Source organism: Carcharodon carcharias, chromosome 27 (assembly GCF_017639515.1).
Source record: "Carcharodon carcharias isolate sCarCar2 chromosome 27, sCarCar2.pri, whole genome shotgun sequence".
Taxonomy (NCBI): Eukaryota; Metazoa; Chordata; class Chondrichthyes; order Lamniformes; family Lamnidae; genus Carcharodon; species Carcharodon carcharias.
Genome location: NC_054493.1, coordinates 12992745 through 13005511, shown reverse-complemented (window position 1 = coordinate 13005511; position 12767 = coordinate 12992745).

Below are 12767 nucleotides of genomic sequence, written 5' to 3'. Positions count from 1 at the left end.
GGTCATGAGGACTCGAAACGTCAACTCTTTTCTTCTCCGCCGATGCTGCCAGACCTGCTGAGTTTTTCCAGGTAATTCTGTTTTTGTTTTGGATTTCCAGCATCCGCAGTTTTTTTGTTTTTATTTTTTATGAATCTGGGCAGTTTCTTGGAATACCCGAAGCTGCAAAAGCGGGAACTGCAGGTTCGATTTCGGGTTTTGAGGCCTTCACCAGTTGTTTAGAAACCCTCCCCATCCACCTGCCGACTCCATCGCTCCCTCCGCGTTTTCGCATTCTTCCCGGTTTGGAGATACGACAGACAAGAGATGTCCCAGAGCCATCACTACGCATGCTCTAATCATTGGGCGGTACCGCGCATGCACACTTCTCTCCTTTGGTGGGGATAGGGGACATTCACCATCGCGGGGAATGCTGGGTAACTCCCCCGACATGGCAAGCTCTAACCAGTGAATAGTGATTCTCGTTTGCTATGATGTCGAGGTAGGGGCGCGGTGCGATGGAAATCAATAAAATTAGGAACCAAATTAAACCGAAACTCAAGCCACATTTTGTGCATAAGCCAGCAGTTTTTCCATCCATGGCTCTTTTAATGCCTCTGGGTCAGGGAATCTGTCTTTAACTAGTTTGTGTACAAGCTGATTGTGTGGGCCCTGAGCTATTGGTGGGTTTGAACAAGACAAAGAGAATTTGAAAGGCTAAAGGCATCAGAATTTTACTCCCTACTAAAGATGAAGAATGTTACATTAACTACTGAAAGGGTAGAAAAGTGAAACATTGTCCATCTAAATGTCGGAAATAGATACAAAATAAGGGGGGTATCAATCTCTATATCTTTAACAGACATTGGCTTGGAAAGAGGGAAATGACCTGGTCCACTTGCCAATCAGTCACCACTGGCCAACATTATTACATTGTCAAGAGTTCAGGGTCTCAGAGGAAAAAGAAATATGAGGCCGTGAATCTAATTTGGGAAATACAGTGAAAGAAATACAATTCACTTTACAAATTAATATATTGAACTTCAGATCAAAATAATTGTTTCCAATTACTATATTGAGTTTGCCCAACACTGATGAGGAATCGTTGTGGATAATGTTCACTGTTTTATACTATTCTATTTTTCTATTATTGTGATGCATGAGTTTCCCCTCCATTCTATAACATATGAATGGCAAACCATTCTACCCAGAATGCTCCGTATGGGTGAATACGGCCTATCTCCATCAGAAGGGTCGTAACGCACAGGCGCAGGAAGGCCCTGCGGGATCTGCTGGACACAGCCTATCCCACCTTACAAGAATGTGGGCTTCTTCTTATTGCAACTTCCCAGCCAATTAGTAGTTGTGAGGTTGCAGCAGAGTAATGTATTTGCTTTATAATTCCATAATCCATCTGCATTATCACACTGGGGATACTCCCTTAACTTGACTCTTTATTAATAATGTCACTAGGGTAAGTGAAATGTGTAGAATTATTGGACCAAACTTGACCAGTTACTCTTTGTGCTTAACTAACCGGTGAACCCTAATATCTGTTTCTGCACACAGGTAGATCAATTTTTCCACAGCGATTAATGTGAGAGAATTATCCGCCCTGGAATTCTTAATATGGACAGGGTGGGATGTGTTTTTAGACAGGATGTCCCAGTTCTCCACCCTGGAATTCTCAGTATGGACAGGGTGGGATGTGTTTTCAGACAGAATGTCCCAGTTCTCCACCTTTAAAGGGACAAGGAGAGCACCAGCTGGACTGAATGACTTGGAATGCCTGAAACAATATGTATTATGGGATAGAGAAGTTTAGTCAGAGTTAGAAACTCAAACAGGCTCTTCACTTCAGACAGGTCACCATGGAAACACTGATAAGACATTCCATTCCACAGAATTGACTCATTGAAAACTCTAATCAGTTCAGGGAAAGGACAGAGTTTGTCTGTTAAGCACATTAGAAACTTAAACCAGAGTGAGGAATAAAATAGATTAAATTATAATGTGTGATGCTTATACATATAATTGTAATTCTATGAGAAATAACAGAGTTAATAATAGGCAAGATAGTTTAGTGTTAATGAGAAAATTACTGAAGTGAAGTAACTGCTGGGAATCAGAGAATGTGTCCTTGTAAATCACAGATTAGAGAAATTCCAGTTGTTGTTTCTTCATTTTCTACCAAAACCCAGCAGAGAAGACAAAGACTCAGGGGCCAGAGCTGGATCACGACAGGGTATAAAAGTGAAGCATTCTGATGTTAGGGGCAGTTGGGACTGGAGACACTGGAGATCAAGCTCAGGGTACCTGAGGTTCCATCCAGCAGGCTGACCTTGTGTAAGTAACGTTGGACTTGCATTTTTACTCTGATTGATTGTAAAATTAAATGCTCAACCAGGAGCCTTTGTTGGACAGGGGTGATTGTGCGAGTAAGCACCCAGGCAGCAGAGTTTTGGATGACCTCAACATTATGGGGAGATTGAATGTGGGAGGCCAGCTGGGAGTTTGTTTGGATAGTCAAGACTGGAGGTAACAAAGAAATGGGTGAGAGTTTCAGCAGATGAGCTGAGACCAGGGCAGAATTGGGTGATGTTAGTGAGGTGTAAATTGGCGGTGTTGGTGATGATCCAGATAGGTGGTTGGAAGCTCAACTTGGGATCAGATATTACATCGAACCTGTGAACTGTCTGGTTCTGGCTCAGACAGTTGGCGGGGAGAGGGATGAAATCTGTGGCTAGAGAGTGGAGTTAGTAGTGGGGACTGACAACACTGGTTTCAGTCTTCCCAATATTTAATTGGAGGAAATTTCTGTTCATTCAGTACTAGATGTCAGACAAGTCAGGACGGTGTGTGAGTTGGAGGAGAGATTGGAGGTGATGACATTCGCATATACCTGTTACCCAGGTCCTTCTTGTGGTGGAGGTTGAGGATTTAGGAAGTTCTGTTAAAATTCTCATTGAGTTGTAGATATATAAGATTCCTCTCCTTCACACCCTGCCTCTCACAACCCTCCCCCACTTATCTTTCTCTCTCTTTCTCCAGCTACCACCGCACCACTCCCCCCGCCAACCCCACAACCCCGACTATTTCTTTCCCTCTCTCCTTCCATAGAGACTAGAGTCATGTGTAGACCCAGACTGTGTGGCAGGTTCCCTTCCATAAAGGACATTAGTGAACCAGTTGGGTTTTCTGACAGTTCGGCAGTTTTCATGGTTATTTTTCCCTCATGCCGACCCCACAAATTACCAGATTCATTCAGCTCAATTTCACAACCTGCCCTTGTGTTTTTGTGGGTTCTCTCTTGCTCCCTTTTCTTTGTTTTAATCAATTTCACAGGGTATTAGAAGTGGAGGATTCGCAGTCGGGAAACTCAAACAAAATATCATGACAGGGTCTGACGGAGTTGCCAATTTATCATAACCTGAATATCATCGGATTTTGAACATGGAAGGACAAAGCACTATTCACAGTGGAGAGAAACCGTACACGTGTTCTGTGTGTGGATAAGTCTTCAGCTGATCATCTGGCCTATTGAGACACAAGCACAGTCACAACAGGGAAAAGCCATGGACATGTAAAGACTGTGGAAAGATATTCATTACCCCTTCTAAGTTGGAAACTCATCGGTGCAGACACACGGGGGAGAGACCCTTCACTTGCTGTGTGTGTCAGGAAGGATTCACTCAGTCATCCCACCTTCTGAGACACCAGCGAGTTCACACTGATGAGAGACCGTTCAGGTGCTCTCACTGCGGAACTGGGTTCAGGCAATCATCTCAACTTATGGTACACCAGCGTGTTCACACTCGGGGGAGGCCATTCCCTGCTTCGAGTGTGGCAAGGGATTCACTACCTCATCCCACCTTTTCAGACACCAGTGAGTTCACACTGGGGAGAGGCCATTCATCTGCACTGAGTGTGGGAAGGGATTCACTCAGTTTTCCAACCTGTTGGCACACCAGTGAGTTCACACTGGGAGCAGGCATTCAACTGTTCTGAATGAGGCAAGGGATTAACTCAGTCATCCACCCTGCTGTGACACTGGTGGGTTCACACTGAGGAGAGGCCTTTTAAATGCACAGACTGTGGAGATTCATTCATCCTACCAGTTCACGCTGCTCCAAGTGTGGGTAGGGATTAATTAATTTATTGTATCTGCTGTGCCACCAGCAGGTTCACAATGGGGAGAGACCTTTTGAATGCCAGTTTGTGAAAAATGCTATTAAAGTTCCTGGGAACTGTTGGTCATATTCACGCTGACGGTCTCTCACTGTGGGACTGGGTTCAGGCGATAAATTCACTGTACACTGTACACCAGCGAATTCACACTGGGGAGAGGCCATTCACCTGCTCTGAACATGGAAATGGAAATGCATATTTATCCCACTTGCTGAGATACTAGTGAGTTCACAAATGACTACGTTGATTGTATTTTGCTGTTAATCACAACAAGACTGAACCATCTCCATTGTGATCTGTTTCTGCTGATATTAATAAACTCCAGCCCAATTATAGATGTTAATATTGTGGATAAACGTCAAATAAATCAGCTTTGTTTTAAATACAGTGTGTTGAATCTTCTTAATATCTCTAACATGAGTTAGTTCCTTTTGAAGTGCTCTCCTTCTCCCCTGTCTCCTCCATCCTCATCCCCAACAAGAAGTGAGAGCAGTTCATGGAGCTTCTTTGTCTCTAAGATCCAATCAGCTGGCCCTGCTGCTTCCCTCCCTTCTGGGCCAAATTGTCTCTAAAGTTTCTTTAGTTTCATTCCTATCTCCCCTCATGCCCTCTTAGAGCTCATCTTGTCCGTGAGACCCACCTCCTGGTCCATCAACCATATTCCCACTAACCTGCCAATCACCCAATTTTCCCATTGTGAACATTGCTAATGGTTCTCTCCCTTCAGGACCCGTCCCCCTACCCTTCAAATCTGGCTTCATCACCCCCTCAAACAAACTACCATTAACCCCTCTGTCCTTGCAAACTACCACCCCATCTCTAGCCAGCTTTTCCTCTCCAAAGGACTCTCCAAAGTCCTTATCATCTCCCAAGTCCATGCCCACCTTTCCCAGAACACTATGTTACAGGGTGACCTGGACTGGGAACTGAATATTCGGGGATATTCATCATTTTGGAAGGATAGGCAGAGGGGATTTAGGAGCTGGGTAGCATTGCTAAGAAGGGGAAAGGTCAGTACATTAGTGAGAGAGGATCTTAGATAGAAGGATCAGGAAGGAATCAGTTTGGGTGCAGCTAAGAAACAGCAAAGGGCAGCAGACATTGGTGGGATGTGTTCACAGGCCACCAAACTGTCGTGATAATGTTGGGCATGGTATTAATCAGGATATTAAAGCTGCATGTTGCATGGTAAAACAATAATAATGGGCAACTTCAATTTATGTATGGACTGGGTAAACCTAATTAGCATTGATGCTGCGGAGGATGTCTTCCTGGAGTGTGTACAAGATGAGTTTGTGGAGCAGTTCATTGAGGAATTAAATAGGGATTGTGCTATTTTAGATTTAATATTATCTAATGAGAACAGGTTAATCAATAACATTGCTGTAAAGCAGCCATTAGGAAATAGTGGCAATAAGATGATAGAGTTTTACATTAAGTTTGAAAGTGTTATCACTCATTCTGCAACTAGGGTCCTAAATCTGAACAAAGGAAATTATGAAAGTATGAGGGGCAATTTGGCAATGGTGGATTGGAGAAATACATTAAAATATTTGATGGTAGACAGGCAATGGCTAGTATTTGAAGAGGTACGACATGGATAACAAGAAATATACATTCCTCTAAGACACAAAGACCCAACAGGAAATGTGAATCAAACGTGGCTAACAAAAGTTAAAGATTGCATTAAATCAAAGGAAGTGGTTTATAAATTTGCCAGGAAAAGTGGTAACCCCAAGGATTGGGAACAATTCAGAGTCCAGCAAAGGATGGCCAAGACACTGATAAAGAATGGGAAAAAAGAATATGATGCAAGCTAGGGAGTAACATGAAAGTGATGAAAGTGACTGTAAAAGCTTCTTTAGGTATGTGAAAAGGACAAACGTGGGTACATTATGGGCAGAGACAGGAGAATTTATGATGCAGAATAGGGAACTGGCAGAGAAATTAAACAATTACTTTCTGTCTGGCTTCATGGAAGAAGATACAGAAAATCTCCCAGAAATACTAGGGAACCAAGGGATGAGTGAAAATGAGGGACTGGAATAACTTAGTATTAATAAGAGATGGTACTTGAAAAATGAGTTGGATTAAAGGTTGATAAACCTCTGGACCAGATGAGCTGCATCCTAGAGATAGTTGATGCATTGATGGTTATTTTTAACAATTCTATAGATTCTTGAAAGGTTTCTGCAGGCTGGAAAGAAGCAAATATAACCCAATTATTTAAGAAGAGAAGGAGAGAGGAAACTGAGAACTACAGACATGTTAGTTTGACATCAGTTTCATGAAGATATAATAATTTCAGAATATTATTGTGATGTATTGTAAAGGTAAGTTAATAGTGGGGTTTGGATTAGTTTCTCTGTGTGGATGTGTGTATGTGTCGGGGTGGGGGGTGGATTTAATTGAACTGGTGACAGCTGGTCTGGAGGCTTTGAGTTACCTAAAGGGATACTCGGTTTGAAGTGCTAAATACGTAAACATGGCCAAAATTCTAGAATGTGACGTGAGAAAAACTTGCATTTTTAGGTAAATGACAGTAGTTTGAATTTCAAACAGATGGTAGGACGTTACACCTTGCTAAAAGAAGCTAAGCCAAACAGTGTGTTTATTTTTCCCAAAGGTTACTGATAGTATGAAAGATTTATATTATGGGAAAAGTAAAATTGCGAAGACAAATTGGAACAATGGAATTTATGTTAGAAAGGGAGAAACATGTATAAAGGAGATGAGGTTATATGTGAGGGAGAAGGCATTCTAATATGTAATGCAAGTGTGAAAAGCCTCCAACCTCTGTGCATTAAGTTGTTGTCTACAGGAAATGAAGCTAAGAAAACTCACTTTGAATATCACTGCCCAGGGTATTGTGTGTATTGCCTGGGTCTGTTTAATTCTATTTGTTTCATTGTTGCCTTAATGGAGGTGTAACTGGGAGTCAGATTAATTAGGGGATTTAGGAGTTATTACAGTAGTAATTTGTTGACTTATGCTTAAAATCTTTTCTTTTATTAATAAATGTTTAATTTACTTTTGTAACAAAAAAGCCTCTTCATCCCAGTGGACTTATTGCTACTGAATTCAAGGCATACATCTGGAAATAAAATATAAATTGCAAAACAGTTGTGGCAGCTGTTTCAAGCTTCCCCCTGGGATATGAGCAGCTCAGCATTTACCATCTAGTGTTCCAGAATAATCAGTAATAGGGAAAATGTTAGAATCTATTATAAAGGATGTGATAAGTGGACATTTGGAAAATAATAATATGATCGGGCAGGGTCAACATGGATCTATGAAAGAAAAATCACGTTTGACAAATGTATTGGAGTTTTTTTGAGGATGTTACTTGTATTATAGATAAAGGAGAACCCATGGATGATTTGGATTTTCAGAATGATTTTGATAAGATCCCACAAAAGAAGCTAGTGAACAAAGTTAGAGCACTTGGGATTGAGGGTAATATACTGCTAAGCATCGTGAATTGGTTAACAGACAGAAACCATGGGTAGGAATGAATGCGTCATCCTCAGGATGGAAGGCTGTTTCTAGTGGGGTACTGCAAGGATCAATGCTTGGGCAAGGACATGCAATATGAAGTGAATAAGAGTGAAGTTATCCACTTTGGTAGAAAAAAAGAACGGCAGAGTTTTTCTTAAATGGTGAGAGGCCGGGAAGTGTTGATGTTCAAAGGAACCTGAGTGATCTCGCTCGTGAGTCACTAAAAGCTAGCATGCAGATGCAGCAACAAATTAGGAAGGCAAATGGTATGGTGGCCCTGAGGACAGGAGTAAACATGTCTTGCTGCCATTGTATAGAGCCTGGGTGAGAGAACATCTGGAGTATTGTGCACAGTTTTGGACTCCTTATTCAGGGAAGGATGTATTTACCATAGAGGGAGTGAAATGAGGGCTCGCCAGACCACTCTCTGGGATGGTAGGATTGTGTTATTAGGAGAGATTGAAGAAAATGGGCCCGTATTCTCTAGAGTTTTGAAGGATGAAAGGTGATCTCATTGAAACTTACAAAATGCTTACAGGGCATGACAGGGTAAATGTGGATGATATGTTTTCCCTGGTTTACGAGCCTAGAACGAGGGTACACCATTTCAGAATAAAGGACAGGAGGAGGAATTTCTTCACTCAGAGGGTGGTGAACCTGTTGAATTCTCTATCCCAGAGGGCTGTGGAAGCTCAGTCATAGAGCATGTTCAAGACAGAAATTGATAGATTTCTGGATATGAATGATGCCAAGGGAAACTATTGGCAAAAATTCTGAAGGAGAAAATCTACCTCCATTTAGAGAGGCAAGGTTTGATCAGGGATAGTCAGCATGGCTTTGACAGAGGAAGGTCATGCCTAACAAATTTGATTTAATTTTTTGAAGTGGTGACCAGGTGTGTAGATGAGGGTCGTTCAGTTGATTTAGTGTATATGGATTTCAGCAAAGCCTTTGACAAGGTCCCACATGGGAGGCTTATAAAGAAGACAAATGCACATAGGATACAGGGTAATTTGATAAGGTGGATTCAAAACTGGCTTAATTGTAGGAGGTAGAGGGTGATGACAGGAGGATGCTTTAGTGACTGGAAGCCAGTGTCCAGTGGCATACCACAGGGACCTGTGCTGGGTCCCCTATTATTCGCCATTTGTATAAAAGACATAGATGACTATGTGGGGGGGTAGGATTAGTAAGTTTACAGATGACACAAAGATTGGCCGGTGGTTAACAGTGAGGTTGAGTGTCTTGAGTTACAGGAAGATATAGAAGGGACGGTCAAATGGGCAGATAAGTGGCAGATGGAATTTAATGCTGAAAAATGTGAGGTGATACACTTTGGAAGGAGTAATTTGACAAGGAAGTATTCGATAAATGAAATGATACTAGGAAGTTCTGAGGAACAAAGAGACCTTGGCATGTGTGCCCATTGATCTCTGATGGCGGAGGGGTATATTAGTGGGGTGGTGAAAAAGGCATTTGGGACACTTGCCTTTATCAATCGAGGCATAGATTACAAAAGTAGGGAGGTCATGTTGAAGTTGTATAGAACCTTGGTGAGGCGACAGCTGGAGTACTGTGTGCAGTTCTGGTCGCCACATTATAGGAAGGATGTGATTGCACTGGAGAATGTGCAGAGGAGATTCACCAGGATGTTGCCTGGGATGAAACATTTAAGTTATGAAGAGAGGTTGGATAGACTTGGGTTGTTTTCGTTGGAGCAGAGAAAACTGTGGGATGACCTGATTGAGATGTACAAGATTATGAGGGACATGGACAGGGTGGATAGGGGACAGCTGTTCCCCTTAGTTGCAGGGTCAGTCACAAGGGGACATAAGTTCAAGGTGAGGGGCAGGAAGTTTGGGGGAATGTGAGGAAAAACTTTTTTACTCAGAGGGTGGTGATGGTCTGGAATGCGCTGCCTGGCAGGGTGGTGGAGGCGGGTTGCCTCACATCCTTTAAAAAGTACCTGGATGAGCACTTGGCACATCATAACATTCAAGGCTATGGGCCAAGTGCTGGTAAATGGGATTAGGTAGGTAGTTCAGGTGTTTCTCACGTGTCAGTGCAGACTCGATGTGCCGAAGGGCCTCTTCTGCACTGTGTCATTCTGTGATTCTGAATATGCTTCTTTTTATTCTTCCTGCCAGAATGGTCAATTTCATTTTCCCACATTATACCACATTTGCCAGATGTTTGTCCACTTATTTAACCTTTCTATGTCCCTTTGTAGCCTCCTTACATCCTCTTCACAATGTACTTTCCTACCTATCTTTATATCATCAATGAAATAATTCTGATTATTAATGCATTAACTTCTGGATAATTTCAGTCATTTCCTGATTATTGAAGAAATAAGCAGCTGATTGTTAATGTAATGGAAGCCTGATTATTAATGTAATAGGATACTGATTATTTATACAATAAGATCCTGGTTGTTGATGCAATAGGCACCAGACTATTAATATAATATTATCCTGATTATTAATGTGTTGGGATCCTGAATCTTAAAGTGATTGGTCTCTGACCATTCATATAACTGGAACCTGAGCAATGATGTAATAGAATTCCAATTATTAATATGTTATGATTATGATGATGAGTGCATTTTTAATTCATTCCTGGGATGTGGGCATTGCTGGTGAGGCCAGCATTTATTGCCTATCCTTAATTACCCTTGAGAAGGTGGTGGGGAGCTGCTTTCATAAACCGCTGCAGTCCATGTGGTGCAGGTACACCCACAGCGCTGAATTGTTTTTAGCAGTTTTGATACAACTGAGTGGCTTGCCAGGCCATATCAGAGGGTATTTAAAAGTCAACCACATTGTTGTGGTCTGGAGTCACATATAGGAGAGACCAGGCAAGGACGGCAGATTTCATTCCCTGAATGTTTCATGATCATCATCAGACTTTTAATTCCAGGGATTTGTATTGAATTCAAATTCCATCATCTGCATTACCCTAGGTCTCTGGATTACTAGTCCAGTGACAATACAACTGCACCACCACCTCCCCAATGTTCTGAGGACGTGAAAGGTTCTAAATGAACACAAGAACTTTCAGCTCCACATACTGTCCACAGGGGAGTTCTCCTGGTGCAGAGGGTTCAACATTCGTATTTTAACTAACATCACCAAAAAAACTGGACTGATTGGTCACTCGGTCTGATTGGTGTTTGTGAAATCTTACTTTGTTCAACTGGCTGCCGTGAAACAGTAACAACCTGTATTTATATAACATGATTAATGTAGTAAAACATCCCAAGGTGCTTCAGGAGAGATTCATTAAAAAAATGTTGACACATAGGGCAACATTAAGGTGGATGGCCAAAACATTGATTGGAGAGGCACATTTGAACAAGAACCTTCAATCAGTAGAGAGATGGAGAATTTAGGGAAGGAATTTCAGAGCTTCCTGCCTAGACCCTGCCACCAATTGTGGAATCATTAAAATCAGGGATGTTAAAAAGACCAGGATGAGAAGAGAGCAGATACCTCAGAGGGTGTGTGACTGCAGGGAGGGAAATGGCCATGGAGGGATTTGAAAACAAGGATGTGAATTTTAAAATTGAGGTATTGCTTGACCAGGAGCCGATTGTAGGTCAGTGAGCATAGAGGGTGATGGGTGAACCGGACTTGGTGTGAGAAAACACACGGGCAGCAGAGTTTTAGAATTATCTCTTCCGTGTGGGCGTGGGGTGAATGCGAGAGGCTGGTCAGGAATGCATTAGATTTGTTAAGTCCAAAAGTAACACGAGCATGGGTTTCAGCAGCAGATGAGCTGGGGTGGGGTGGAGACAGGCGATGTTATGGAGATTGAAATAAGGGTATTAGTGATGGTGTAGATATGTGGTCAGAATCTCATCTTGGGATCAAATCTGACACGAAGATTTTGGACAGTGTGGTTCAGCCTCAGACAGTTTCCAGGAAGAGGGATGGACTCAGTAGTTAGAGAACAGAATTTGTATTGGTGACTGAAGACAATGGCTCTGGTCTTCCTAATTTTTAATTGGAGGAAATTTCTGCTCATCCAGTACTGGGTGTCAGATAAGCAGTTTGATAATTTAGTAACAGTGGAGGAATGGTGGTGAGGTAGAGCTGGACGTTGTCAGTGTACATGTGAAAACTAACACGGTGCTTTTGGATGATGTTGCCTAGTGACCGCATGTAGATGAGGAATAGAAGGGTCCAAGGATAGATCCTTGGGGGACATCAAGTTCAAGAACTTAGGAGAGGAAAGGGAGGTTGGAGATGAGTTGGTAGTTTGCAAGGTCAGTGGGTCAAGGATTTTCTTTTAGGATGATCAATATGAATTAGAAGAAGGAGGAGACCACTTGGCCCCTCGAGCCTGCTCCGCCATTCAATAAGATCATGGCTGATCCGAATGTAACCTCAACCCCACATTCCTGCCTAACCCTGGTAACCTTTCACCCCTTTGTTAATCAAGAATCGATCTAGCTCGGCATTAAAAATAGTCAAAGGCTCAGCTTCCACCACCTTTTGAGGAAGAGAGTTCCAAAGACTCCCAACCCTCTGAGAGAAAAAATCTCCTCATTTCTGTCTTAAATGAGTGACACCTTATTTTTAAACAGTGACCCACCCCCACCCCCCCCCCCCCCCCCCCCCCCCCCCAGTTCTAGATTCTCCCACAACAGGAAACCTGATGGTGGATTTCAGAGACAGAGATATCAGCTAACATGCAGAAGTTGGATGGTCAGCAGTTTAGTATGAATAGGGTCAAAGAAGCAAAAGGCAGGTCTCATGGACATGATGAGCTCCGACAGGAATTGACAGGAGATAGGAGAGAAACTGGAGAAAGATTCAAGTTCAGTGCTCATGCAAATGGGAACTTTAGAGACAGTTTGGCCCAGTGGGCTAGTGGGAGTGAGGGAAGCAGCAGAGGCAGACGATCAGATTGTTTCAATCTTAGTGACAAAGAAGTTCCAGCTTCACTTCTTGTTGGAGGTGAGGATGAAGGAGATTGGGGAGAAGGAGAGCCCTTCAAAAGGAACTAACTTGTGTTAGAGATATTAAAAAGATTCAACACACTGTGTTTAACACAAATCTGATTTATTTGACTTCTTTCCAGAATATTATCCTCTATAA